The sequence below is a fragment of the Ascaphus truei genome, chromosome 6, assembly GCF_040206685.1.
Source record: "Ascaphus truei isolate aAscTru1 chromosome 6, aAscTru1.hap1, whole genome shotgun sequence".
NCBI classification, from domain to species: domain Eukaryota; kingdom Metazoa; phylum Chordata; class Amphibia; order Anura; family Ascaphidae; genus Ascaphus; species Ascaphus truei.
The window spans coordinates 23,735,979-23,761,628 of record NC_134488.1 but is presented as its reverse complement, the minus strand read 5'-3'; the positions used below and the strand labels follow the sequence as shown (position 1 = coordinate 23,761,628).

Genomic DNA, 25,650 nt, shown 5'->3' with positions numbered 1-25,650 from the left:
CTACCCCTGCCCTTCACCCCCCTACCCCTGCCCTTCACCCCCCTACCCCTGCCCTTCACCCCCCCTACCCCTGCCCTTCACCCTCCCCCTGCCCTTCACCCCTCCCTACCCCTGCCCTTCACCCTCCCCCTGCCCTTCACCCCTCCCTACCCCTGCCCTTCACCCCTCCCTACCCCTGCCCTTCACCCCTCCCTACCCCTGCCCTTCACCCCCCCTACCCTTCACCCCCCCTACCCCTGCCCTTCACCCCCCTACCCCTGCCCTTCACCCCTCCACCCCTGCCCTTCACCCCTCCCTACCCCTGCCCTTCACCCCCCCTACCCTTCACCCCTCCACCCCTGCCCTTCACCCCTCCCTACCCCTGCCCTTCACCCCCCCTACCCTTCACCCCCCCTACCCCTGCCCTTCACCCCCCCTACCCCTGCCCTTCACCCCCCCCTACCCTTCACCCCCCCTACCCCTGCCCTTCACCCCCCTACCCTTCACCCCCCCTACCCCTGCCCTTCACCCCCCCTACCCCTGCCCTTCACCCCCCATACCCCTGCCCTTCACCCCCCCTACCCCTGCCCTTCACCCCCCCTACCCTTCACCCCCCCTACCCCTGCCCTTCACCCCCCCCTACCCTTCACCCCCCCTACCCCTGCCCTTCACCCCCCCTACCCTTCACCCCCCCCTACCCCTGCCCTTCACCCCCCCTACCCTTCACCCCCCCTGCCCTTCACCCCCCATACCCCTGCCCTTCACCCCCCCTACCCCTGCCCTTCACCCCCCCCTACCCTTCACCCCCCATACCCCTGCCCTTCACCCCCCCCTACCCCTGCCCTTCACCCCCCCCTACCCCTGCCCTTCACCCCCCCTACCCCTGCCCTTCACCCCCCCTACCCCTGCCCTTCACCCCCCCTACCCCTGCCCTTCACCCCCCCCTACCCCTGCCCTTCACCCCCCCTACCCCTGCCCTTCACCCCCCCCTACCCCTGCCCTTCACCCTACCCCTGCCCTTCACCCTACCCCTGCCCTTCACCCCCCCCGCCTGCCCATCACCCCCCCCCCGCCTGCCCTTCACCCCCCCCGCCTGCCCATCACCCCCCCCCCGCCTGCCCTTCACCCCCCCTTGCCTGCCCTTCACCCCCCCGCCTGCCCTTCACCCCCCCCCGCCTGCCCTTCACCCCCCCGCCTGCCCTTCACCCCCCCCCCGCCTGCCCTTCACCCCCCCCCCCCACGCCTGCCCTTCACCCCCCCCCCACGCCTGCCCTTCACCCCCCCCCCCACGCCTGCCCTTCACCCCCCCGTGCCTGCCCTTTGACTGACGCACGCACACAAACCCTGACAGGCGCACACAGACACACCCTGACTGACGCACGCACACACACACACACTGACTGACGCACACACACGTACGTACTGACGCACGCACACAACCCCTGACAACCGCACGCACACAATCCCTGACAGCCACACGCACACAGCCCTTGACAGCCACACGCACACAACCCTTGACAGCCACACGCACACACACCCTGACGCACGCACACACACACACACACTGACTGACTGACTGACTGACACACACACTGACTGACACACACACTGACTGACTGACTGACTGACGCGCACACACACACACACACACACTGACTGACACACACACTGACTGACACACACACTGATTGACGTGCGCGCGCACACACACACACACACAGTGACTGACGCTCACACGCACACACACTGACTGCCGCACGCACTGACTGAGGTGCACACGCATGCACACACTGACTGAGGCACACACACGCACACACTGACTGTGTGTGTGTGCGTCAGTCAGTGTGTGTGTGTTTGTGTTTCTGCGTCAGACTCACTGACGCGCGCGCGCGCACACACACAGTGACTGACTGACGCACATACAATGACTGACGCACACACACTGCATGAAGCTGTAAAGGGGGACAAACAGAGCTGTAAAGGAGGGAGGGGGGGACTGGATTGATGTGAATGGGGGACAAACAGAGAGAGGGGGGAGGAGAGAGGAGAGATAGAGGAGCGGGAACATTACATCCCGGGCAACGCCGGGTCTCTCAGCTAGTACAGAATAATTTACAAAGCATCTAATCTCAGACACACTATTAGAGAGGGTTGGGGTTCCTTATAATGCATCTGTTCTCAGCCGCACTATTAGAGAGGGTTGGGGTTCCTTACAATGCACCTTATCTCAGACGCGCTATTAGAGAGGGTTGGGGTTCCTTACAATGCATCTGATCTCAGACTCGCTATTAGAGAGGGTTGGGGTTCCTTACAATGCATCTGATCTCAGACTCGCTATTAGAGAGGGTTGGGGTTGCTTAGGCTGCGCTTATAGTGCCTGCGACGTCGCACCAAAACAAATGCATTTCCGCCGTCACGTGCGCTTATAGTAAGCGCAACGGCTTGGTTACGATCGCTGGAAGTCATTTCAATTTCATTTTTCCAGCAACCGCAGCCTGACGTCGCCGGCACTATAAGCGTATCCTCACAATGCATCTGTTCTCAGACACACTATTAGAGAGGGTTGGGGTTCCTCACAATGCATCTGATCTCAGACGTGCTATTAGAGAGGGTTGGGGTTCAACAGAATTTCACAATGTAATTATAGGGTTCGTTAACAAAACAGACACAAAAAAAAAAAAAAAAAAGTTGGAAACAACTAGCACAGGATAGGAAAAGTAAAAGAACACCCTAAACGTCAGGTAACAATATATGCAAAGATCAACCTTTACAACTCTACTTGGTACGTACACTTGCCCGATTTAATTAGTGGTTCAAGAAAGGGTCAATGACTGTTAAACCAGCATCATATCAGTTTGGTCTTAACCCGTGTTGCAGATCCTTCTGGCAGCAAGTGTGTTAAACAAGACGGCTTACACATCTGTGACGCCTCTTCCATTTTTCATCCTGGTCACATTTTCTTGCACAAATATTTAATTCTCATGTAGAGTAAAATGTACGGGTGAATGGCATCAATGGTGAATTATTAAGAGAGAAATGCTGTACAAATTCCGTTATTGCATCTTTGGGATTACTGCCATCTGCAACTCAGACCTAACAAAAGCACAATGTGTTGTAGAGAGGTCATTTTTTGTTGGCTACTGTGAGTTAGACCAGGGGCGCGCAAACTTTCTGTGCTACGCCCCCCCTACCTGCCAGCACCTATGCTGGCGCCCCCCTCTTCACCCAATATCCAGCGTCAAATGACGCGCGGGGCGACGTGACCCCCGTGGCATCATTTGACGTGTGTTGCTATGGCAACGTGCACGTCACATGACCCCGCTGCGGCATTTGACACGGTGCCGAGGAAAGGTAGGTGAAGGCCGCGCCCCCCCCTTCAAATAATCTTGCGCCCCCCCTGAGTTAGACATTGACAAAAACGGAAAACAATAACCATTTAAAATGTTTAAGAGAAATGTGTTTATTTGAGGAAGCAATGGGGCACTGCAACAAAATACAGACAAATATTGTGATTGAAAGGATAGAACAATTACCACACGCACTAAAAAGGCACGAGACAGCCATCCTTGAAGGGGTAAAATGTTAGAGGTCACATGGGACAAAGTCCTTCAACTTCATGCCACAAAGACTCGACAGCAAATTCATCCATAACCTCAAGCGAGAAGCTATCTTGCCACCGCCTTCCGGGCTTATCTACAGATAAACACACGCCATTAGTGCGAGTCAGGTTCATGCCAATCACCGATTCCACCTCCTGCCTGGGAGGACAGAGATACGATAGCAAAATGATGCGGCCCCAGCGCACATTCGTCCTCCAAGCCTGCACTTCGGTCCCATCATCATTCAGAAAGCTTCTCTGTCCCGGATTAATCCTAACTTGCACCTGCGTGACACCCCCGTGCTTTACAGTGAAGCATCCCAGGTTTATGGGCAGCAACAGGCAGTATTGCACCGCGGAGCCATTTCAGCAGGGGGAATCCTACTCTCGCGCTGGATTTTTAACATCTAACACCTATGCATACACGGGACATATTGTAATGCTTCACCCACAACTACAAATCTCAGAATGCGACCAGATCTGCATTGAAGCAAACAGGAGGGAAACCACGAGACAGGGATATTGCTGTCCATCTAAGGAAGGCAAAAAAAGAAGGACTTCAGTTCCCGGTGTTCAGCTGAAACAAGTAGGTCTGTGGTTCTGGAATCTAAAAATCGGCCACCTTGTTTATTCAAGACCAGATGTTTAATGACCTCGCCGCACCACCTTGTTAATTCTCCGTCTTGTAGACACATAACTAGATTTAAAAAAGCACGCCAAGTCACTCCACAGTAACCCATGACAAACCCTTGGGCCTTGTAAGCCTGCCAAGCAGAGCTCTGCAGGATGATATAACACCACGGCTAATTAATGCCAGGCTATTCTGGGTGCGGGCAGCATGTCAGGGCAGAATTTAGCCCTTGATAGGGCTCGTGCCCCTTTGATGCTCTGCCAGGGTTATTTTTGCCCCCTCCACCCCCGTTTTGCACATCAGAGAAAGCAAGGCAGAAATAAAAAACCCCTGTGCGCTGCATTTAGCCTTCCACCAGCTGTGGAGTTTTCAGTGCATTCCCGGGAGTTGCGAGAAGCTTGTGGCTTGTGTCCAGAAACCTCAGTGTGTGGTTCGGTGCCAAGCTCGAAGCACTCTAGGAAGAGAGCCCCTTCCCCTGCCAGAGAGGGCTGATACCTGAAGCAGTAAGCTGAGAGTCAGTAACACCTAGCGCAGCGGTAGCCAACTCCAGTCTTCATGGGCCACCAACAGGTCAGGCTTTCAGGATATCCCTATAGGATATCAGGATATCCGACGGAGCCTCTGATAGAGCCACTGGTGCTGAAGCAGGGACTGATTGAGCCATCTGTGCTGAAGCAGGGATATCCTGAAAACCTGACTTGTTGGTGGCCCTTGAGGACTGGAGTTAGCCTCCCCTGACCTAGCGCCTCTCACAGTTTGTCTCATAGGGGACGATTCACCAAGGTCTCTTGCAGATGAACGCATCTGAACAGGCGTCAACCGTTTTATTTGACGGGGCGTCAACACCGGTGCGTTAACCTTCATTAATAAACTCCCCGGACCTGTTGAGTTTAGGGCAATTCCTGAGCTATCAAAGACTTAAAAACAAATATGAAATTCCAGAACTAAATGCGTTCAAATATCTCCAGATTCGACACTTTTTACAATCACTATCTCCCACATTGGAGTTTCCCACTCTCACTGGGTTCGAAAGGTTGTGCCAGAACACTGCACACCAGAAAGGCCTCATAACGCAGATCTACTCTGAAATGGAGACAGCAGCAGATCCCCCCACCCACGACTATATGCAAAAGTGGGAGGCGGAATTAAATATAACCATAGAAAGGACTAGGAAAGCATATGGGAGACTGCCTCAGGAACTTCCATATGTACCACGACCAAAGAAAATATATACAAAATACTGTTCCACTGGTATCTTACCCCAGTTAGATGAAGACAAATCTACCCTCTGGCCTCCGATCTATGCTAGAGAGGATGCGGGCAAAAGGGGGACATGGCCCATATATGGTGGTCATGCCCGGAGATTCAGAAATATTGGTCAACTATGCAAAATATAATAAAAGAGGTCACAGACCTCACCATACCTGTTGAACCGTTAACCTACTTGTTGGCCAGGCCAACAGAGACTGCTGACCGCCCAACAAGAAAATTAATCTCCTTCATTCTTACAGCGGCCAGATGTGCGGTGGCCGCCTCGTGGAAGAAGGTATCGCCCCCCCCCCCCCCCCCCCAAGCAAACAGTGAAAAGAAGAATTCACGAAGTAATGCTCATGGAAAAGCTTACAGCCTTCCTGAAGAGATCCACATGGTCCTTTTATAAAATCTGGGAACCATGGCTGATCCAACCCACAGCATAGAGGATCCCATCTGCTACCAGAAGGGAAATAACGATCTAGTAAATAGAAACCAGATAGGGTATGCTTGGTCGACCAATCTAGGAGGGAAGACACCCCACCCCACCCCTCTCTCCCTTTTTCTGTTTCTTCACCTTCCCCCCTCTCTCTCTCTCTCTCTCTTTTTCTCCCTCGCCTGCCCTCCTTGGTCTGTTAATAGGACCGGGGCCGCGGTGAGTCTTTTGCTGCGTAAACAGGAAAAACCCTGTATTAGGCTAAGGTTATGTTGAAATGTATGTACATTGTATAAATGCCTAATAAAAATTTTTGGAAAAAAAAAAAATTAACTCCCCATCGTTTCTCAAAAGTAGACCTGTTCACGCCTCGGGTTTTCTCTCTTTTGTACAAATCCCGTTGACAAAAATGTTCAATGAAAACCATGCACCTGTACTCCATTGGAAAATTATCCAGCAATATAAAAAACACAAACCATCACCTTTTAGAGGAAGTCCTTGAAATGGACTGGGGCGACTTTCCAAGAACCGCTTCTAACTTCTCCCTGATCACAGCAAACTGGCAATCACCGCAGCATTCTTTCCCCCGACACGCTGCCAGGAAGACTTCTGAAAACAGTGGTGTGCGTGGCCATTTTTGTGGTTGAGCTTTTCAGTTAGGACTTGCCTTTAAAAGCTGCCAACGTGCCAAGCTTAACCAACAGGAAGCCAGCATTAAATGGGTCAGACGAGATGTCACATGCCCGAGTGCTTTCCCTCTGCTGCAATGTCAATGTGAAGAGCAAAATGGGAGTTGCATCTGCAGAACAGTGCTAGGTACGTCCGCTATAAAGCAGCAGTCCAAGCTGTAGTTTCCCCCCCCCTTTAACATGTGCATCAATACAATCCACACAATAAGCAATTAGCCAAGTTGCCAATCGATCAGCCAAGATTCAGCTCGGGGTTCACTAAATGGCTGTCAGTGCAGCACAAGAGGACCAAACATGCAAAGGTCTGTGGGGAAGATCGTGTGACGAGGCAGTCACTAGATCCAATTGGTGCACTGCTAGAGAGGACGGGGCTCAAAAAGGGGTGTTCCAGAGTCTATTTCAGAAGAGGAAGGGGTTGTGACTTTGTAAATGGTTGCTATAGAAACAAAAAAGCTTGATACATTAAAAATGTCATTCAGAGTTGTTTAAAAAAAATAAAAATGCTACAAGTCTTCTCATAATACAGAACGGATATTAAAAAAAAAAAAAAAAACACCCCCCCACGTAGGATATTGCATGGTCTTCAGCTTTAACAGAGCACTCCGTCTCTCTGGCCATGCGACAAACTCGTGACAATTGACAATACAGCAAAGGTTTCCCTGGATGTGGGGACTTTCTGCTGCCACAATGCCTTTTGTTTGGCTTCAGTAAAGCCATCCCTACTTCCCTAGGTCAATGACATCCACTAATGACCCCGATTCCCTTTCAAGTGACCCGTAACAATACAAATGGTCTAGTCTATTTCCTAGTAAATACCACTGTCCAGTTGCTAGGATTTCAGTGTGGATCGCAGGAATTGTATTTGACAGATGGAAATCTTCTGAGATCAACATACACGTCCAACATCCTGAACACATGCCCAGCAATGATGGTGTTAAATGCACTCTGATGGCTGGGTGAGATCTGCCTGGTTTAATCCCTTTCTGTGTTACAGACAAAGTAACAAGGGAATATGTATATACGTTGGGTTGGCGAGGCTTGTGACAGGAGAAATTTGTGAGCAAACTCCACACAGCACGTTCTAATTCTAATTTGATCTGGACAGAAAGATCTGTAACCATCATCATCAGGCGGAGGAGGTGATGGGAAGAGAGACGGCAGGTGTCAGCTATTCTCCAAAATGAACCATACAAGGCCATATGAACAAGGCACTCGCCTTAAACTTTCTGTCGCTGGAAGGCGTGTTACGGCCTAGTCGATGGGCTATAGGCATCTGCCAGCGATCTAGGACATTTGGTCCCGGCCTTCTCGCAGCAACCAAATTTCTGTCAGCGTTTCGCCTCCAGTGGCTTTGCCGCAGGGATCCTCTGCCGACGGCTGCTCCGTCACTAAGGTAAGTCACCAACCTTAGTCTTTTCCCTAAACCCCCTAAGATTAACCCCCAATCCTAACCACTGAAACCCCTAAAGTTGACACCTTACCCCAAAACTTACCTTCTCGTAGAAAAGGACGGCGGCGGAGGGATCCCCCCCGGCTACCAATTGCCCCATTCTGTCTGTAAGTGCTAAATAGGGTCTGATGGCAGAAGACCGATACAAATATGGGCCAAAACTGCAGAGGGATTCATAAGGAACCCGAATACACAGCAGCCTATCCTGACACGCAGACTGCAACCTGCCTACTGTGGTGAAAGTAAGGCCGAGTCCATAGAAGGACAGGCCGCGCTGAGCCGTGCGGACGCTCAGCGCTGAGCCCCTGCATCCTCAATGAGGATGCCTTGAGAGGGGGCTCACGCGAGCGTCCGCAGGCTTTGGAGTTTTCAGCCGAGCGCCAAGCTGTTTTTCAGCGCGCTGTCGGCTGAAAACATCCAATCAGCCTGAAGCAGCGTCAACGTCACGGCGCCGTGACGTCGTCGCCGTGACGTTGACGTCAGTGCGTCGCGGGCGATTGGCCCAGCGACGTCACTGCCCCGCCTCCACCCACCCCCCCCCCCCCCCCGGCTCGCTTCGCGCACGCTGGCTCGGCTGCAAGTCTATGGAATCGCGCAGATTTCAGCAGGCGAGCCTCAGCGTCAGCGCGGCTCGGAACTCCTCACCCCTCTATGGTCCCAGCCTAAGAAGAACACAGGCTGTGCAGGTCAGTTTGTAGTGACTCTCCCCTGCACAGAAGTGCAGCTCGCGATAAAAGTCACAGGCGGCCCCACTCCAGGAAAAGCACACATCTACCCGTTAACATCAAGAGAATACAATGAACGCCCACCACAGGACCAAGCGCAACGAATGGCCGCGGTCTGTTTAATATAGTAAAGCCGGGGGATTTCCTCATTTTAGAAACAAAATGCCGACAAGAAAACCTACATATATATTCATTTTGAAAGCCGAGTTTTAGCCTGAGTTTTTACTGTCCATATTGCAGCCTTATTTCTACTTTTAAAAAAAAAAGGGAGCCGTCTATGCAATATCCTGTTTTGTTTAAATAAAAATCAGTTTTGTAGTATTAGATAACTAACTGCATTTTTTTCAATTCGCCTCAATGCCATTTTGAAAGAGTTTTAATATACTACGCATCCTTTGGCCCACCTTCCCAGCAGTGCGAGATCTCAGCAACTGTTTCCTGTTTCTGATCATTTGTTGCAAGCCGTTTGAGTGGCAAACTGTAACAATAGATAATGTTACCGCAGTAATAAAGAAGGATACATTGTAGCTGCTGAGTTACACTGACTGAAGGGTTGACAACTGAAAGGCAGCCATTTAGTGAACCCTGGAAGCAGGATCTTTGCAGATCGATCACGGGAGAACAAAAATCGATCAGCAGTTTAGGTCATTGGTTTCCAATAAAAAGGTCATCAAAGGCTGCATATATTAAATTAATCTTCTTCTGTTATAGCACAGGGGGAGCGTTACCTTTTTATTATAGTGGAACAAAAATGAGATTAGATATAGATATAGATATATAGTCTGCTCCACTATAAGCCCCACAGAAAGTTAAAACTTCCATTCACATATTTTGTTAATTATTTATGCCAGTCGGTTTTAATTATTATTTTGAGTATAATTGAATTGTAACAGATTTAACATAGTAAGATTATGTTAGATTATGTAAGGTCCTGTTAGACACTGCGCTTTTAAAAGCGGCCATCCACACGGATGGCCATTTTTAAGCATATTAATAATTCTATACTACTCCGAATGGGAAATTTCAGCTGAAGAAGAACGAGCACTTGAGTGTATAGAATTGACCCCCTAAGTGTGTGGGAGGTTAAAATGGAGCTCCCCCCAGAGCTCAGGGCAGCCTAACGGTTACCATGGTAACATCAGAAGCTAGCGATTAGGTAAACTAACACACACCCCTCCCCCCCATGCTCAAGGCGGCCAGATACTAGGCTTGGGGCGAATAGGGAGGGATTGCAGCTTTGAAAGGGCGTTTCCTGCCTACCTTTGAAGCAATCCAATTACTATTTACAGAAGTGCATCGTTTGGAAACACAACTTCAAAAGGGTGCAATCCCTTCCAACAATAAACAGAATAGGCACTGCCAGAGTGAGAGCACTCGGCCACGCAACACGCTCACTAACCTCTCTTTCCTAACTCCAGATACAGCTTAACCCCTTGTTGCCGGAGAAGCATTCCATTGCTCTTTTTTTTTTTGCCAAATATTTTTTTTCCCCAGGGCTATCAGCCAATTGAGATCAGCACTTAAAAACCCCCCCAAAAAAACCCGAGAGGAGGCTGCGGATTTGTATTGGCGAGCCGTGCCCTTATTTGTACGGTTTGTGTCACAAGCCAACTCGTACAAAAAAATAATAATAAAATGCAAATATTTCATGATCCAGGGGTTGGAGTTAGAGGGACACCAGATGAGCTCCACGAGACCCCCAAGTTATGGGGTGGCCAACCCCAGTCCTCAAGGGCCACCCAGCTTCAGCACAGGTGGCTCAATCAACGACTGGTGGCCCTTGAAGACTGAAGTTGTCCACCCCTGCATTAGAGGTTCCAGCCCAACAGCCTCCCATTGGGATTTCCTTTGGCAGGTCGTGGCACCGGGACTTTAGGCGCCACATCAAAACCTGTTCATTCAGTTCTGCAAAGATGAATTAAACCCAGCGGAGGTGGCAAACTCTAGTCCTCCTCAAGGGTCAGCTGCAGGCCTTCAGGACATCCCTGCTTCAGCACAGGTGGCTCAAACATGTGCTGAAGCAGGGATGGCTTGAAAACCTGGCCTGTTGGTGGCCCTTGAGGACTGGAGTTGGCCTCCCCTGTAATAAACACACCATATATGTGTTGCTTTTGCGTAAAGCCTGTTATAGGTTTCTAACCAAAGTGTTAGCGTCAATACCCGAGTTGTAACCCTTCTTCCTACGACGAGAGGACGCTCCAATGAATACGCTTTCCGAGTGCCATCTTCTGCAGCCGGGGGGCTTCTCCTGACATCCTCAGAGCTCAGCTGCAATTCACAGCCCGGAGATAACAGGCCGCTCCAATCCAGCTCATGAAACGCAGTGACACAGCTGACAAATACACTGACTCCTGTCTGCACTCGTGTCCAGGAATTTAAACTGCGATTTTTCGTCTCTCTGGAGTCCCTTCTGCATGAAGACTGCAGATGTGAGTCTGCAGGCGAAAGAAACATACGCCCATAGTTTTGTGTTGGTGAGGTTATGAAGATACACACACATTCAGCTTTAATGTTATATCGCTGCGGTAGTATTACACTGTTTGCGAAAGGATACAAATTAAAGCTCAAAGTAGGGCCTATGATGACTGTAGTTTTGAGATATATAATAATCTATATCTATATGGGTGCAGAGTAGAGTAAGCACGGAGAAGCTTTAAGACCTGTTCCAAACACTTTGGTCTGCTAAGCAACCGCCAGGGTATAAACATTCACCGTCACTCACTGTTGGACTACCCCTGAGGAAGTCACCATTCTGTGACGAAACGCATAGGGATTTTCCTGTGTGTCTCCATCAGGTTTGTCTATTTTCACCTTTTGAGGTCTTGATTCCACAAGAATCCCCCCCACCTTCTGATTAGCAGAGGGGATTTCGCTAGAGCCAGCGATGGCCAGAAACTATCGGAAACACTGAAACAAGGAGCCACTTGTCTTCACACACAAGTTTTTCTATGAGTGCAGAGATTCCAACAGCACCACAATGCATTACTCCTCCGTCCACTTGGTCTCAGTCTGTTGACGGGATCACGGAGTGACTTAGTAGTATCTTTCTGCACCATATCATCCATTGAAACCCCTCTATCTGTGGGGATTGTTTACCATATGGTTATACATTCTCTCCCATGAGGAGATTGAATCGCCATCAGCCTAACTATTGGCACCACTGAGCTTTGGGAGTTAATCGCTCCATTCAGTTTCCAGAAAGACCAGTGCAGAGATTCCAACAAGCACTTTGAATCCCCACTTCATGAAAGGTTCGTACCGGTGTTTCAACCAACCCAAGGAGCAGGTTGTGTGTGTGCCAAAATAACATCCATCTTGGCAGGAGATTCCCCCAATTCTGGTGCAGAGATTCCAACAGCTCCTGTACTCCACCTCTGGAGAGCATTTTGTCCCCACACAAGTTAATACCCTGTGTGTCTTTTTAACAAATCAACTTTTATTATTCTGAACACTCCGGAGTGGCTTTTTGGAGAACAAATACTCCATTTTGTAACTATTTAGTCACTACAGACTCACCTTTTTATTCTGTGAGTTTAAACATTAAATTGTATAGTTAAGTATATATACACATTTTTGAACTCACCCAAATATAATATACACACACACACCAGGAGGGAGGAGGGTTATTGTGTGTTAAACATTATAGATCTCATTATTATTATTTTTTTATTACAGGATTGAAGCAGGGGGTCTCTGGAGCTGAACTGTGTTAATTTCAGCTCCTGGAAACCCCTGCTTCCAGACATAGTTACCTTCGTAGAGGAGCCGGTATCGCTGTTGTCAGGGAACTGTGTGCCTAACAAAAATTGCAGTGTTTAAATGTCCCGCAAGCCAATAGGAAGCCGTGATGTCATCCAGTGCGGCTTCCTATTGGCCAACATGACCAGGACCTTTAAAGTTGACAGATACCGGCACCTCCTAGGCAGGTAAGTATCTCTGGAAGCAGGGTGTCCTCCGAGCTGAAATGACTGGGGTTGAACTCTGGAGACCCCCTGCTTCAATCCTGTAATTAAAAAAATAATAATAAATGAAACCTGTATGTTTGGGTCTCCAAATCTTTGGGCAGGAGTGCTTCTTTAACCCTTTGAGAGACTGAATGCCACCACCCCTGCGTCACTCGCAATCACGTGACCACTTCTCCAAAGCGCTCACGTGTTTGCTCCGTCCCCGAAGACTGCATGGAAGGGGAGAAGCGCACAACGTGGTCCTACCTACAAAACACGAGCAAGTACATTACGACATAGATACTAGGTCATAGGGCCCATCGGGTGGCAGACCCAGCGACGTAGTGACTAAGTCCTTGGGCCCCCCAAACGGTCAAAAGCCTAAATAGTGGTCCCTAAGCAGTTACTACCTGCAGTCTGATTCTACTACTGAATATATTTTGGAAAGTTGTCAGTGTTCGCTATGCTTTTGGACACCTCTTAAGACATCGTAACCAAATGCTGCACGAAGGTTCCTGAGATCAAGGAGCAGGTTTTTTCTCCATGTTTAGAAATTGGATACATTCTATTAGTTTAAAACAATTTCTCTAAGCAAGTCAGCCACTGGGTGTTGTACCTGGTAGGCTATGTATCTAGTAAGTGACATCTTAATGCACATAGCCTGGTGGCAGATAAGGAGAGTCAGATAGCTATAACGTTTACACAGAAAGCAGATGAAGAAAGAAAAGAGAGGAAGTCAGTTGACATGTGAGGATAAAGTAATAATGCTGGAGAAGCAGAGAGAGGCAGAAAGAATTGGGGACATCATAAGGTATTAAAGAAAAGTGATGGGGGGAAAAGGGGCTGGGAAAGGGACAGAAAGGGAAAGGGAAGAGAGAGAGAGAGAGAGAGAGAGAGAGAGAGAGAGAGAAGGGATGAGGTTGGTTTCTTAGAATTCCCAAGCAACACTGGGAACTTTCAGCTAGTACACTATATTCCTAAGAGGCTGGAACAGGGAGTCTCAGTGCATGCCGCACCCCGAATACTCTGCACATCCGCTGATGTACGGAGGAGGCTTTTGGAAAAAGCTAATCAGTCCACAAGCGGCGTGTTGGTTGCTACGGGAGCTGACACTCCACACATCCTTTCGGACTTATTTTTAGCAGCTTTACGGCCGCAGCCTTTTTCCCCAGGCTGGGAGGGAAATCCTGTTCACATGCCTCTTCTCCCTCCCCCCCCCCCTCATTGTCCCAGCCCCGCTAAATGACTCCGCAGGAAACCTCGCGTTCATGCCGAAAAGCAAGAACGGCACAAGTGCAAAAGGAAAGAGGCTGCCAGTGTGAAACATTTCACTGCAGGAGGAGCAGGACGCTTGACACAGTCCTTCTGGCAATGAGGGCTCAGCAACAAGTACTGGGGCTGCAATAAAGAGAAAGCACTTATTCAGCCAAGCAAGTCAGCCACAGTGTTGTACCTGGTAGGCTATGTATCTGGCATGTGACATCATAATGCACATAGCCTGGTGGCAGATAAGGAGAATCGGTTGTGGCATTTGAGGATAAAGTAAGGCTTTGCCTATAGTGCCGCCGCCGGCGAATCGATGGGTGACGTCACCCGTCGCCACCGGCTTTCGTCACTAAATGGCGGGGGCTTTGGTAACTAAATGGCTGCAGCACAAGAGGACCAAAGTTCTGTGGGGAAGATCATGTGACCGGGCAGTCACTAGATACAATTGGAGCACTGCTAGAGAGAGACCTGGTCTCACAAAAAGGGGTGTGCCAGAGCCTGTTTCAGAAGAGGATATGACTTTGTAAATGGTTGCTATAGAAACAAAAAAATGCTCGTTACATTATAATACATAAAAAATAACAAAAATGCTACAAGTATTTTCTCAGTACAGATCTAAAAAAAAAAAAAAAAAAAAAAAAACCCCCCACACGTAGGATATTGCTCAGTCTGCAGCTTTAAAGCCGGAGCGCAATGTAGAAAAAAGATGGAGGCACACAAGTAATTATACAAACTTGCGCAGGTTACTGCATAGTAGAAGGCAGAACTAAAGTAACGTTTCGGGGACACCGACCCTTCCTCAGATAGAAGCCTCCTGCAGGAGTGCACGCTGGGCCAACATTACCATGTTTTTATTTTACTAAAAGTTTAACTTGGTTTTATAAATCTTTCTCACCCTTTCCATCGCATTTGTGATGTGCTATACCAATTGTGCTAGGCTGCATTCCTTCTTATCCATGCGGTTTCCTGGGCATGTCTTGGACTTGGACACTATGGATGCAATAAGTCTGGACACATACTTTTATGGGATTTATTCCAAACTGTGCAGATGATATTGATGACTGCTTGTATACACATCCACCTCAGCGACTGAGCAATCCCGATGGAGAAACCGTTGTTGGATGTGTCATTGGAACATATTTCTCTTCTCCACAAAGCATTGAATAAGTCAGCTATGCACCAACTGGGGAGCGTGACTTTTTCAGGGGGGGGGGGGGAAGAGATGGGATATGAGTATCTAGACATATGAAATGAATGCTGCACACCTAGAAAAGTATATCAATGATACAATTACCGGTGCTCCAGTGCTTGAACAAAAGCCTTTTGTCAGTCCTAGATCAGTAGTGGAAGGGACACAGGGCACAACGGATTTGGAAATCTAAATTCATTTATTGAGCCAACACAATGTTTCGACCTCAGAGGTCTTTATCAAGTGACATAGTGGCATAAAACACAATCCCATAACAACCTTTAAATAGCGCCCTAATCCCCATCATGCAATCTGTCCAATTAGCACTGATTGTAAACATGTGCATAATATATCCCTTGCTCCAATGTCCATACTGCTGGTATAGTTATGTCAACCTCTTTCAGCTGTCTCGTTGCTGCCTCCGCAGATCTTCAACATCCGTGTCCTTTAGGCTGCGTCCATGTTCGATGACATCATCCGCCTTGGTCCTGTGTGGTGGAACGCAATCGTAGTCTGGTGCGTTTCACTCTGCGCATCTGCGGTCCATCCTGTTGCGTCCATGTGTGATTACATCATCCGCCTGTGTCCTATGCAATGGAACGCACACATAACATGGTGCGTTTCAGTCCCTGCCCATGCGAAGTCCATCCTAATGCCGGTTTCCTGCTTTTTACTTCTCCATGGAGCGCATGATGACGCGGACTGCGTTTCAGTCACTGCGCATGCGTTTTATTCCTCAATGGCATCTGTATTTGTCCCACGGTGGCCATCATATCCTTGTTTTGGTCCCTCGGTGTATCTAGATCATCGTTCTTCGTGGTTCCAGCAGCCAATGGTAATATCTTGGTCATCAGAGTATGATGTATGAGTATCTAAGCACAGCCCCGTTTTCCACACTGGCCTCAAAACCGCTGTTGCATTGTCAGTGGCCATCTTTGATGAGTTCCACTTGTTCTTCAGCATCAGCGCTCGGTTTATTGGACACCTTCGGGAACCTGCATGGAGTCACCCACTGACACCAAATGACTAGTATGTTTGGACTCCATTTTCATGGCCCTCCTTTCACCCGTTAGGTACCGAGTCTATTTGCTGAATAGCAGATGGTGCCTGTTTTCGACTGTGGCCTTAAAGTACTTACTGTATTGTATGTCTTTATTTATATAGCGCCATTAATGTACATAGCGCTTACTGTTACTTTTCAGTATTACTGACACCTCAAGGTAAATAACCAGGGTTAACAAACAGGGGTTCCAGTACCGTTTTTTTTTTTTAGCTGCTCCACTCACAACCTGAAAAAGTTCCATTTATGACAACTCTCTTGTCTATCCGTCAACCAGTTTTGAATCCAGGTGCAAATATTTTTACCGAGTCCAATTTGCTTTATTTTGTACACCAACCTTGGGTGGAACCATATCAAAAGCCTTTGTAAAATCTAAATAAAACCGCATCAACTGCATTACCCTGATCCAAATTCCTACTTACCTCCTCAAAGAAACTAATAAGGTAAATTTGGCACGACCCATCTTTCATAAATCCATGCTGACTATTACTAATACTAAACTTTCAAGTGGCTTCCCCACTACTGATGTCAGACTTGCAGGTCTGTATTTCACCGGTTGTGATCTAGCTCCTTTTAATATAGGCACCACGTCTGCTTTATGTCAATCTTGTGGTACTGAGCCTGTAGAAATGGAGTCCTTGCATATTAAATATAATGGTTTGGCCATTAATGAAATGACTGAATTTAGCTCCTTAAAGCTGCAGTTCAGTCTTTTTTTTTTTAATTTATTTTTTTACTTCAACAGTTTCATGTGGGCAATCTCTAATTATCTAAAGAACTGCATAGCTGCCGGTCAATTTGTTCTCCGTCTATTGATCGGCAAAGTTTGGCGACATCTTTAAATATGGGGAATGTAAATCGTTGCTATCGGAACAAGCATGCTTGTTAAAATAGAATACAAGAAAATTGGTCTTTCAAAGTTGATTTTTTTAAAACAGAAAATGCTAAAAGTATTTTTTCTTACTAAAGAACTGATTTATTAAAAAAAACAAAACACACTTGCAGGATATTGCTGAACTGCAGCTTTAAGAATCCTTGGGTGCATGCCTCTGGGGCAGGTGCTTTATTTACTTCTCGGTTAACCAATTGTTAGTCAATATAGAAGTTATGGCTTCCTCCTGTTGCAATATTTTTTCAATTTACTCCTCCCTGGTAAATACAGAAGCAAAATAGTGTATTTAATACCTATGCCTTTTCCTTATCTCCACTACATTTGCCTAACGATATCACACTGAAAAAAAAAGGTCCGATATTTTCTTTTCTAACGTTTGCTATTAAAAGTACTTGAACTTTTTAGGGTTGGTTTTACTTCCGATTGCAATCCTTTTTTCTTTTCAATTGTTGCTAATCTGATTGCACATTTGCAACTTTTGTTACATTCCTAAAAATTCCGATACGATGGACCAAGAATCTAAACGCCTGCCTCTTCCTTTCCATTTCCTCCCTAACCTGTTTAGTTAGTCGCATTGGTTTCGACTTGTTTCTTTTATGTTTATTTCCCAAGGGTATACACTGCTAAGTGTGCTTATCTAACAGTTTTCTGAAGACTGCCCATTTATCTTGCACATTTTTCTCTGCCAAAATGTCATCCAAACTATTCCATGTCAATTATACCTCAGTTATTAAAAATAAATGTTTCTAAAATGTTACGTCTTTTTTGAACGTGTATAATATGGCTTTTGATTATTTATTTCAAATGAGACCATGTTATGATCACTGGTTCCCAGATGTTCCCGGACTTGAATATTTGTTATTACTTCTCCATGATTTGATATTACCAAATCCAGTATTTGCCCCTCTCCTGGTTGGTTCCTCAATTTGGGTCATGTAATTGTCTTTAAGCACCCCCCAAAAAAAAAAAACTGTTTTCTTTAGTTGTAACGCTAATCTCATTGCTCCAGTTGTCGATTTCCAAATAATTAAAAATCGCCCATTGTGAAATTACCGAGATTTGCCGCCTTCTTGATTTGCAGAAGTATTTTGGCTTCCTCAATCTCACAGATTTGGTGCTTTATAGAAGGGGAGCGCAAACTTTCAGCTGCGCCCCCCTGCCTGCTCCCCCTTGCTATCGCGCTCCCCTCACCATGCTCGGCAGCGTCAGAGGACGCAGCGGGGTCACGTGACCCCGTTACCATGGAGATGGAAGTGATGTCACTCAAGCACAACATTTTTTTTTACTTTTAAACCTTCCCTACTAATTTCTATCCACAACATTTGTACATTTTCATGAACTAATTAAATAGATAGATATAGACGGGATCGTCCAGCTGCTAGAATACATTTTCATCAATCCATGCATAAACCTCTTCCTCCCATACAATAGGTTTTAAATCCGGTTTAACATATAAAACATACTCCACCACCTATTCTATTTGCTCAATCCCACCAAAAAAAAACCAAAAGGCAATAACCTAAATTAACTAACCAGTCAGGCGTTTCATGTATGCATGTATGTATAAACAGAAACAGGATTGCAGCACTCACTGAAGAAATAGTAGGAAGTTTTATTGCATCAAAAAACGGACACGTAACAAGTGAGGAGGTGCGACACGTCGCTCTATTTGTTACATGTCCCTGTTTTGTGATGCAATAAAAGCTCTACTATTGCTTCAGCGAGTGCTGCAATCCTGTTTCTGTTTGCATCTATTTTGGAGCTGGATAGCGGATCGGGCCCCTCTGCAAGTGCCCAGGACCTCAACGAGCTCCGTCTGCTTAAAGCTGCAGTTCAGGCAATATCCTGCATGTGTTATTTTTTTTTTTAAATAAATCAGTTCTGTAGTAAGAAAGAAAATGCTAAAAGTATTTTGTTTAAAAAAAAAAAAAAAAAACAACTTTGAAAGACAAATTTTCTTGTATTCTATTTTAACAAGCATGCTTGTTCCTATAGCAACGATTTACATTCCCCATATTTAAAGATGTCGCCAAACTTTGCCGATCAATAGACGGAGAACGAATTAACCGGCAGCTATGCAGTTTTTTAGGCAAGTAAAGATTGCCCAAATAAAACTATTGAAGTTAAAAAAAAAAAAAAAGCGGGAACCTGACCTGCAGCTTTAAGTGAAGTATTTTTTCGATTGTCTCTGCACATGATTTTCACACTGAGTGCCCTGAACTTTCGTATCCATGCATGCAGGAAATGTATTTGAAGTTGCAGTTGAGCATAGTAAACTAAAAATACATGGGCTTTCAAGTACTGCAATATAGATATATGCACACGCACAGATACATATATATGCACATTTCCAGATTTAGCAGCTCATCAAGTATATGAAGAAAGTCTAACTATGAATAGCAGCACAAAAAGTCACAGGATACAGAATACTACCAGGAGGGAAACGAAAAAAATACTGCAACGTCCTTTTTTTTTTTTTTTCATCTCTTCTGCAAGAATCCATTACACAGGTTACACAGTTTGTATACATTAGCGCTTCAACAATTCTTAATGGCGCCCGGAAAATATTATTTTAACAAAAATGTCTCCACAAATAGTCTCCCGCAGCACTGCAAAATAACCCGGTAAGGTGCCGCCGAACCGATCGTAGGGAAATACCTCGCGAAACCATTTTGTACGGTAAAGACAACAGTGCCATTGGCTTCCGTAAATAAAATGTGGTTATGCTTACAGCAAATGTGGCTGCTTTGGTGTCTTTAGAAGTTAAGAACGTTTTTCTTTTTATATTCGCAATCTGAATGTAGGGGGGGGGGGGCGGCGCGTTCAGCGGTTAGGGGATTCCTCTGCCTTTAACCGTTTCAGTATCATATTCATGTACCGGGTATGCCACCAGCAATCCCTCCCACAAGCCTATGGCGTTTCTCTTCCATAATGTTCGTAGAACGGGTTTTTCATTGGTAAAAATAATTATTACCGCCTCTACTTGGTGAGGTTACCATGGTAAGATTTAGAGATTCCCACCCCCAGTCCCCGGGGGGCACTAACAGTGCAGGCTGTATGGACATCCTCTCATTAGCACAAGTGGTCCAATCCTTTTCACTGAACCACCTGTGCCCAAGCCGGGGTGTCCCATAAAACCTGCACTGTTGGTGGTTCTTGGGGACTGGGAGTTGGGAATCTCTGCTTTACACAGCACTGGGGAGAAATTCATTTTAACCTCCCGGACACTTCATAGTTCAAATGCTTCCCTCATGAGCAAAGCAACATAGGTCACGCGAGAGGTTCGCCCTCATTGGCTGAACCGCGCGCATGTGACCAGGGGGTAAGCGCGATAAATTAAAAATGAATTTGTCATCTCGGCAAGCAGCTGAGCGCGCACGTACACACCCAGGACAAACACAGATTCACCCTGGACGCGGCCTAAGGGCTCGCCCAGGCTGAGAGCGAGCGCTCTGAAACACATTACGAAAATGCGTTTGACCAGGGTGCGCGCATACGTGCGTGCTCAGCGCTCAGCTGCTTGGCAAGACAAAATTATTTTTAATTTGCCGCGCTTGCGAGCAGCAAAATCAAATTTGCTTGCTCTAAGCGCCGAGCGGGCACAGGCGCACGCTGGCCACACACATTGCCGCAATGTGTTTCATCGCGCCCAACGTGAGCGAGCCAGCCCGCTAAGCGCCACCCTTGACGAGGCCCAAGGAAGAGAAGAGGAGCAGGAAAGGGCAGGCCCACTGCTGTAAAATACTCTGCCAAAGGAAAGAAACCAAATTAAATATTTAAAGAAGAAACAACGGATGTCTTCTTGTAAAATATTAATAACAAAGCTATCATTCACACCGATTTCACCGCCACTGGTTCATTTTGGTTCTAGGAGGTAAGCAGCAGCGCAAACTCTGCAGGGCATTTTCTGAAGTGCCAAACACTGAGGCGCAGAGGGGGGGGGGCAGGGCGCGGCCGGTTGCAGGGGTCCCGCGTTCTTCCCCAAGGCATTTAAATTAAATGCCGGGAGACCGCGCGAGGCCTCTGCCACCTCTACTTAACGCGATTCAGCCGGCTTCAGGACGCGTGACCAAGAACACAACTCTGCTGACTTGCAGGGTGTGTGCACGGAGCAGGCTAAAACTCCATGCTCACTCAGGCCCTTGGAAGAACTTATGGCAGCAAAGGAGTTAAAGCAGCAGAACGCATTTGTCTTAAAACCAAAAAATATATACGTTTGAAGCAAGGTAGGGGGGGGCGGAAGACTTCTGAGGTGAACCCTGTTAATTTCAGCTCCGGGAACCCCCTGCTTCCTGAGATACCTCCGAAAGTGGTGCTGGTATCTCCTGTAAGTTTACCAGGGTGTGCGGCAAACCTCTGCCATGGCCCCAGGGTGCCGACCTGATACCAGGAGGCATAGGGGCAGCGCTCTGCGCGCGCGAGAGAGCGAGAGAGCTCCATCTCTAAACAGTGTGGGATGCGCCCGCTGAGCAGGTGCTATGTTCAAAGGTGGGAGGGAAAAGGGAACGAGTGTGGGCTGTGTGATCACTGTGTGGGGGGGGGGGGTAGGAGAGTGGTGGCTGTGTGTGGGGGGGGGTAGGAGAGTGATGGCTGTGTGGGGGGGGGGAGGGGTAGGAGAGTGATGGCTGTGTGGGGGGGGGAGGGGTAGGAGAGTGATGGCTGTGTGGGGGGGGGGAGGGGTAGGAGAGTGATGGCTGTGTGGGGGGGGGAGGGGTAGGAGAGTGATGGCTGTGTGGGGGGGGGAGGGGTAGGAGAGTGATGGCTGTGTGTGGGTAGAGGGAGGTGTTCGTGCTTTTTGTTGGGTGGGGGAAGTATGTAGTGGAAATAAGAGAATGGGAGGGGGGGGAGATTTGGGGTTTATGATTAAGAAAATGAGGGTGTCGTGTGAGAAGGGGGGGATAAAAGTAGGTTGAGTAAAAGGGCGAGTATGATGCGATTAAGTGAATGTGGAGTGTGTAAGAAGGTGGAGGGGATGGGTGCATGCTTGCGAAAAGGAGAGCGAGTGTGTATATGTGTAAACGAGGGGGGCAGGGAATGCTTCAGGGGTGCTCTGAGACACCTTCCCTGAATGAGCCATGATGAGACGTCTGGCGCAAGAAGAGGGTATAATGAGATAGCATTATTTAGTAAACATGGACCTGTATCTTTACATGCTCTACAAAAATCAGCAAAGTGTAGGTCACACAGCACATGCTCAAACTGAAACACTCCGACCCCAGCAAACACAGGAAGCAAAGGCTACAGCCATGAAATCTCCAAGAGAACACGTCCCTTGTGGCATAAAACATGTCCTGCTCTTTGAGGCCTTCACATGTCCCCGTTTGCTGTCTTTTGTGTGTGTTTTTAAGAATGCAAGGACACGCCGGGCCGCCAACAGCGGGGGAGAAAGGGCACTGGCGTCCCGGGCACCGTGGGTCAGGGGGGCCCGGCGGCCGGGCGCCAGGTAATTAGATAAATTTAAAAAAAAAAAGTAAAAATAAAAATTAAAAATGGCGGCGATTCTCCCGCGCTCCCGGCGCGCACAATAAGAAAACAGTTAAGTAAAAGTTGCACGCTAAAAGATATTTTTTTTGTGCGCTATGGGTTTCGTGGGGGAAGGGGTGTATCCTATGGGTTCGGGGGCGGAGGGGGGCCTGCTCCTTTAATTTGTCCTGGGCCCCATGATTTCGGTTGGCGGCCCAGAGAACTCCAGTCCTCAAGGGCCACCAACAGGTCAGGGTTTAAGGATGTCCCTGCTTCAGCACAAGTGGCTCAATCTTTATGACAGAGCCCTCCTGTGCTGAAGCAGGGATATCCCCAATACCTGGCTTGTTGGTGGCCCCATGAAGACTAGAGTTGCCCACCCATTCATCAGCTTTTCAAAATGTAGACATGACAGACACCTGGATGACTACGACAGACACGAGAGAGAGAGCCTGCAATCTATGTTCCTGTCACATCACACGCTCAAAACGCCAAGTAGCCAGACAGTGAAAGCTCTCTGCACGGTCATTTTAAACACATGTCTAATTGTTCATTCATTTTAATAACAAAAACAAAAACAATTTGTTCTAAATATCGTTTGGGAGTGTTTCTTTTTACACCAACCGCTCTAACATTTTGTGGTTCTTTTGTAGTTGGTTATATATGCCATACATAGTCTGTCTCTTTCCTGGTATGAGATATATATATATATATTTTTCTTACATTGATTTATTATTAAAAAAAAGGTCTCATGAGGGGTTATATTGGAGATAAGTGGTGTCACTGTTAAAAGAACTACTTTTGAACTGGGAATCCCAGCTCATTTCAACCTGCTTCTTTTGATATTAATCAAATTAATCGGCCTCCCTATACACTAAAAATTAGATTGTAAAAAAAAAAAAAAAAAAAAAACGGCTTCAGGGCTGCGGGTTTATTGCAGCAATAAATCCCATGTAGCAATTGCATACGTAGTGATTACTATACACCAACAAAATAATTGCTATTCAGGCCAACTGGTAGGGCTGCGAAACCTGGGCAGAGGGTTTCATTAGAGCAATGTGTGGCATTAAATAATTTCTAATCTGGATATGAACAGCCATTAGCCCTTCAAGTAACAAATCTGGAACAGAGCGAGCCCATTATCGTTATTTTAGCTTTTTCTATGAGTGGCCCGAGGGATATTCAAGGCAGCTACAGGCGGAGAGTGGGAATAGAATGGGTTGCTACAATAGGGCTTTCTGGAAGCGCTCCAGCGCCTTCTCCCTAGTGAGGCGCAGACAGCCTTGGAAAAACACAACTGGAATGATGAATTCGGCAGTTCAGGGTCATACCTCACTAGTGTGCCAATGAGAACACTATACTGTTGGTGATACACAACAGCTATTGACAACACTGAACCAGCATGGCCCACTAAGCCCTGGTAGCAAAGGGGTTAAAGGAACCCAATTAAAAAGGACTATGGCAAACAGACAACAGCGCAACTTGCATCGAGAGGAGATTTCTCAGATCAAAAGAAGATCCTTCGCTATAAAAACAGTTCCAAGTCCGGACACCTAAGGGACGCGAGTCCCATAAAAATGGCAAAAGCATAAGGAATAAAGAGTGGAAGGACACTCAAAAAAGGAGCCAAGACATGGTCATCCATATAGATGAACCCTGTAGAGTTTGAGGAGACTCTTTCCCCAATCTGTATCTAGCAACCATGTAATGGGGTCTCAGTATCGCTCAAAAAAGGTTTTAATTCCTTGTGGATGCGATTTGGCATGCAACGCCAACACTTTATTTCCCTGTAGCACCAACATGTACAGCACTGCAAATAATATGTTATAGACCAGTGATTCCCAATCAGGGTTCCCTGGGGCTCCTTGAAGCAGTCTCAGGGGTTCCTCCTACGGACCACAGACCCCCCCCCCCCGGGGGTGTTTTTTTGGTATGTATTTTGTAGGGTGGATTGAGAGAGAGTGGGGTAATTGACGGAAGGTAGGGGCGAGTGAGAGAAGAGAGAGGGGGGCAGGAGGGAGTGAGTGAGGAAAAGAGGGACTAAGGCCAAGGCCCCGGTAACTGCGCTGCAACGCGCGCCCGTAAGATTGGCAGGGCGTGCAGCCAATTCCCCGGTCTGCAGCTCACTGCAGGAAGAGAGACCGGGGGGGGGGGGGGGGCATGGCGGGGGAGTGACGGGGGCGCGGCCATGACGTCACCCGGCAGGTTCGCCCTCATTGGCTGAACCGCCGGGGGGCGTGTCGTATCGCTCGTCCTGCTCTCAATTCTATTGAGAGCAGGAGCAACTCTTGCCCCAGCGCTGCGGCCCCCCCTCGCAGCGGGCCCGGCGCCATTGAGGGGAGGGCTCTCGTCCCTGCAGCGTCCGCCACAGCGGGCGCTGCAGTAGGCAGTGGGGGCAAGGCCTAAGAGTGAGACACAAGGGATAAATACATGCAAGGCTGGAGGGGGGAGAGTTAGTGAGATGGATGGGAGAGAAATACATGGGTGGAGGGTGGGAAATAGAGGAGGCTCGTGAGGTGTGAAATGTTGTGACTGACCCCTGTCGAACCCAATATGTGTCAGCCAGATAGGGGTTCCCCGAGATTTTTCGAAATACTTCAAGGGTTCCTCCAAACCAAAAAAGGTTGGAAATCACTATTATAGACCATTCGTGCTCAACTGTAATACTCAAGACCCCCAAACAGGTCAGGTTTTCAGGATATCCTTGCTCCAGTACAGGTGGCTCAATCAGTGGCTCGGTCAAAGACCTGTGCTGAAGCTGGGATATCCTTAAAACCTAACCTGTTGGGAGGATCTTGAGGACTGGAGGAGTTGAGCACCCCTGTTACAGACCCCATTCATACCTGTCCCAAAACATGTCGTAATCGAACCCTGACGTTTACCCAAAGGTCTTGCCATTCTACTGGACCAAAGACTGGCAATATGATCAGGTGTCTTTCACCAGCAGCGTACCATGCTGTTTTGCTCTGCTCGAGGTATTGAGCTATTTGGGGGATTAGTCATATGCAGCAATAGGATGCGTTAGACATGAGAGTCACAACATACATTACATTGGGATGTGGCCAGCGTGTCTTGTG

General features: G+C 47.8%; 1 protein-coding gene across 4 annotated transcripts in view; it reads right to left on the bottom strand.

The window, feature by feature from the left end:
- The window catches only part of LOC142496751 (tyrosine-protein phosphatase non-receptor type 11-like), a 78,652-nt gene that overhangs the window by 38,862 nt on the left and 14,140 nt on the right, over positions 1 to 25,650 (bottom strand). Inside the window, exon 2 of one of the 4 annotated variants that reach the window (XM_075603639.1) lies at positions 10,920 to 11,194. The exons of the other annotated variants lie outside the window; for them this stretch is intronic. The gene's annotated coding sequence lies outside the window, so the exon portion shown is untranslated. The remainder of the gene's footprint in view (positions 1 to 10,919; positions 11,195 to 25,650) is intronic. 4 annotated transcript variants of the gene reach the window in all.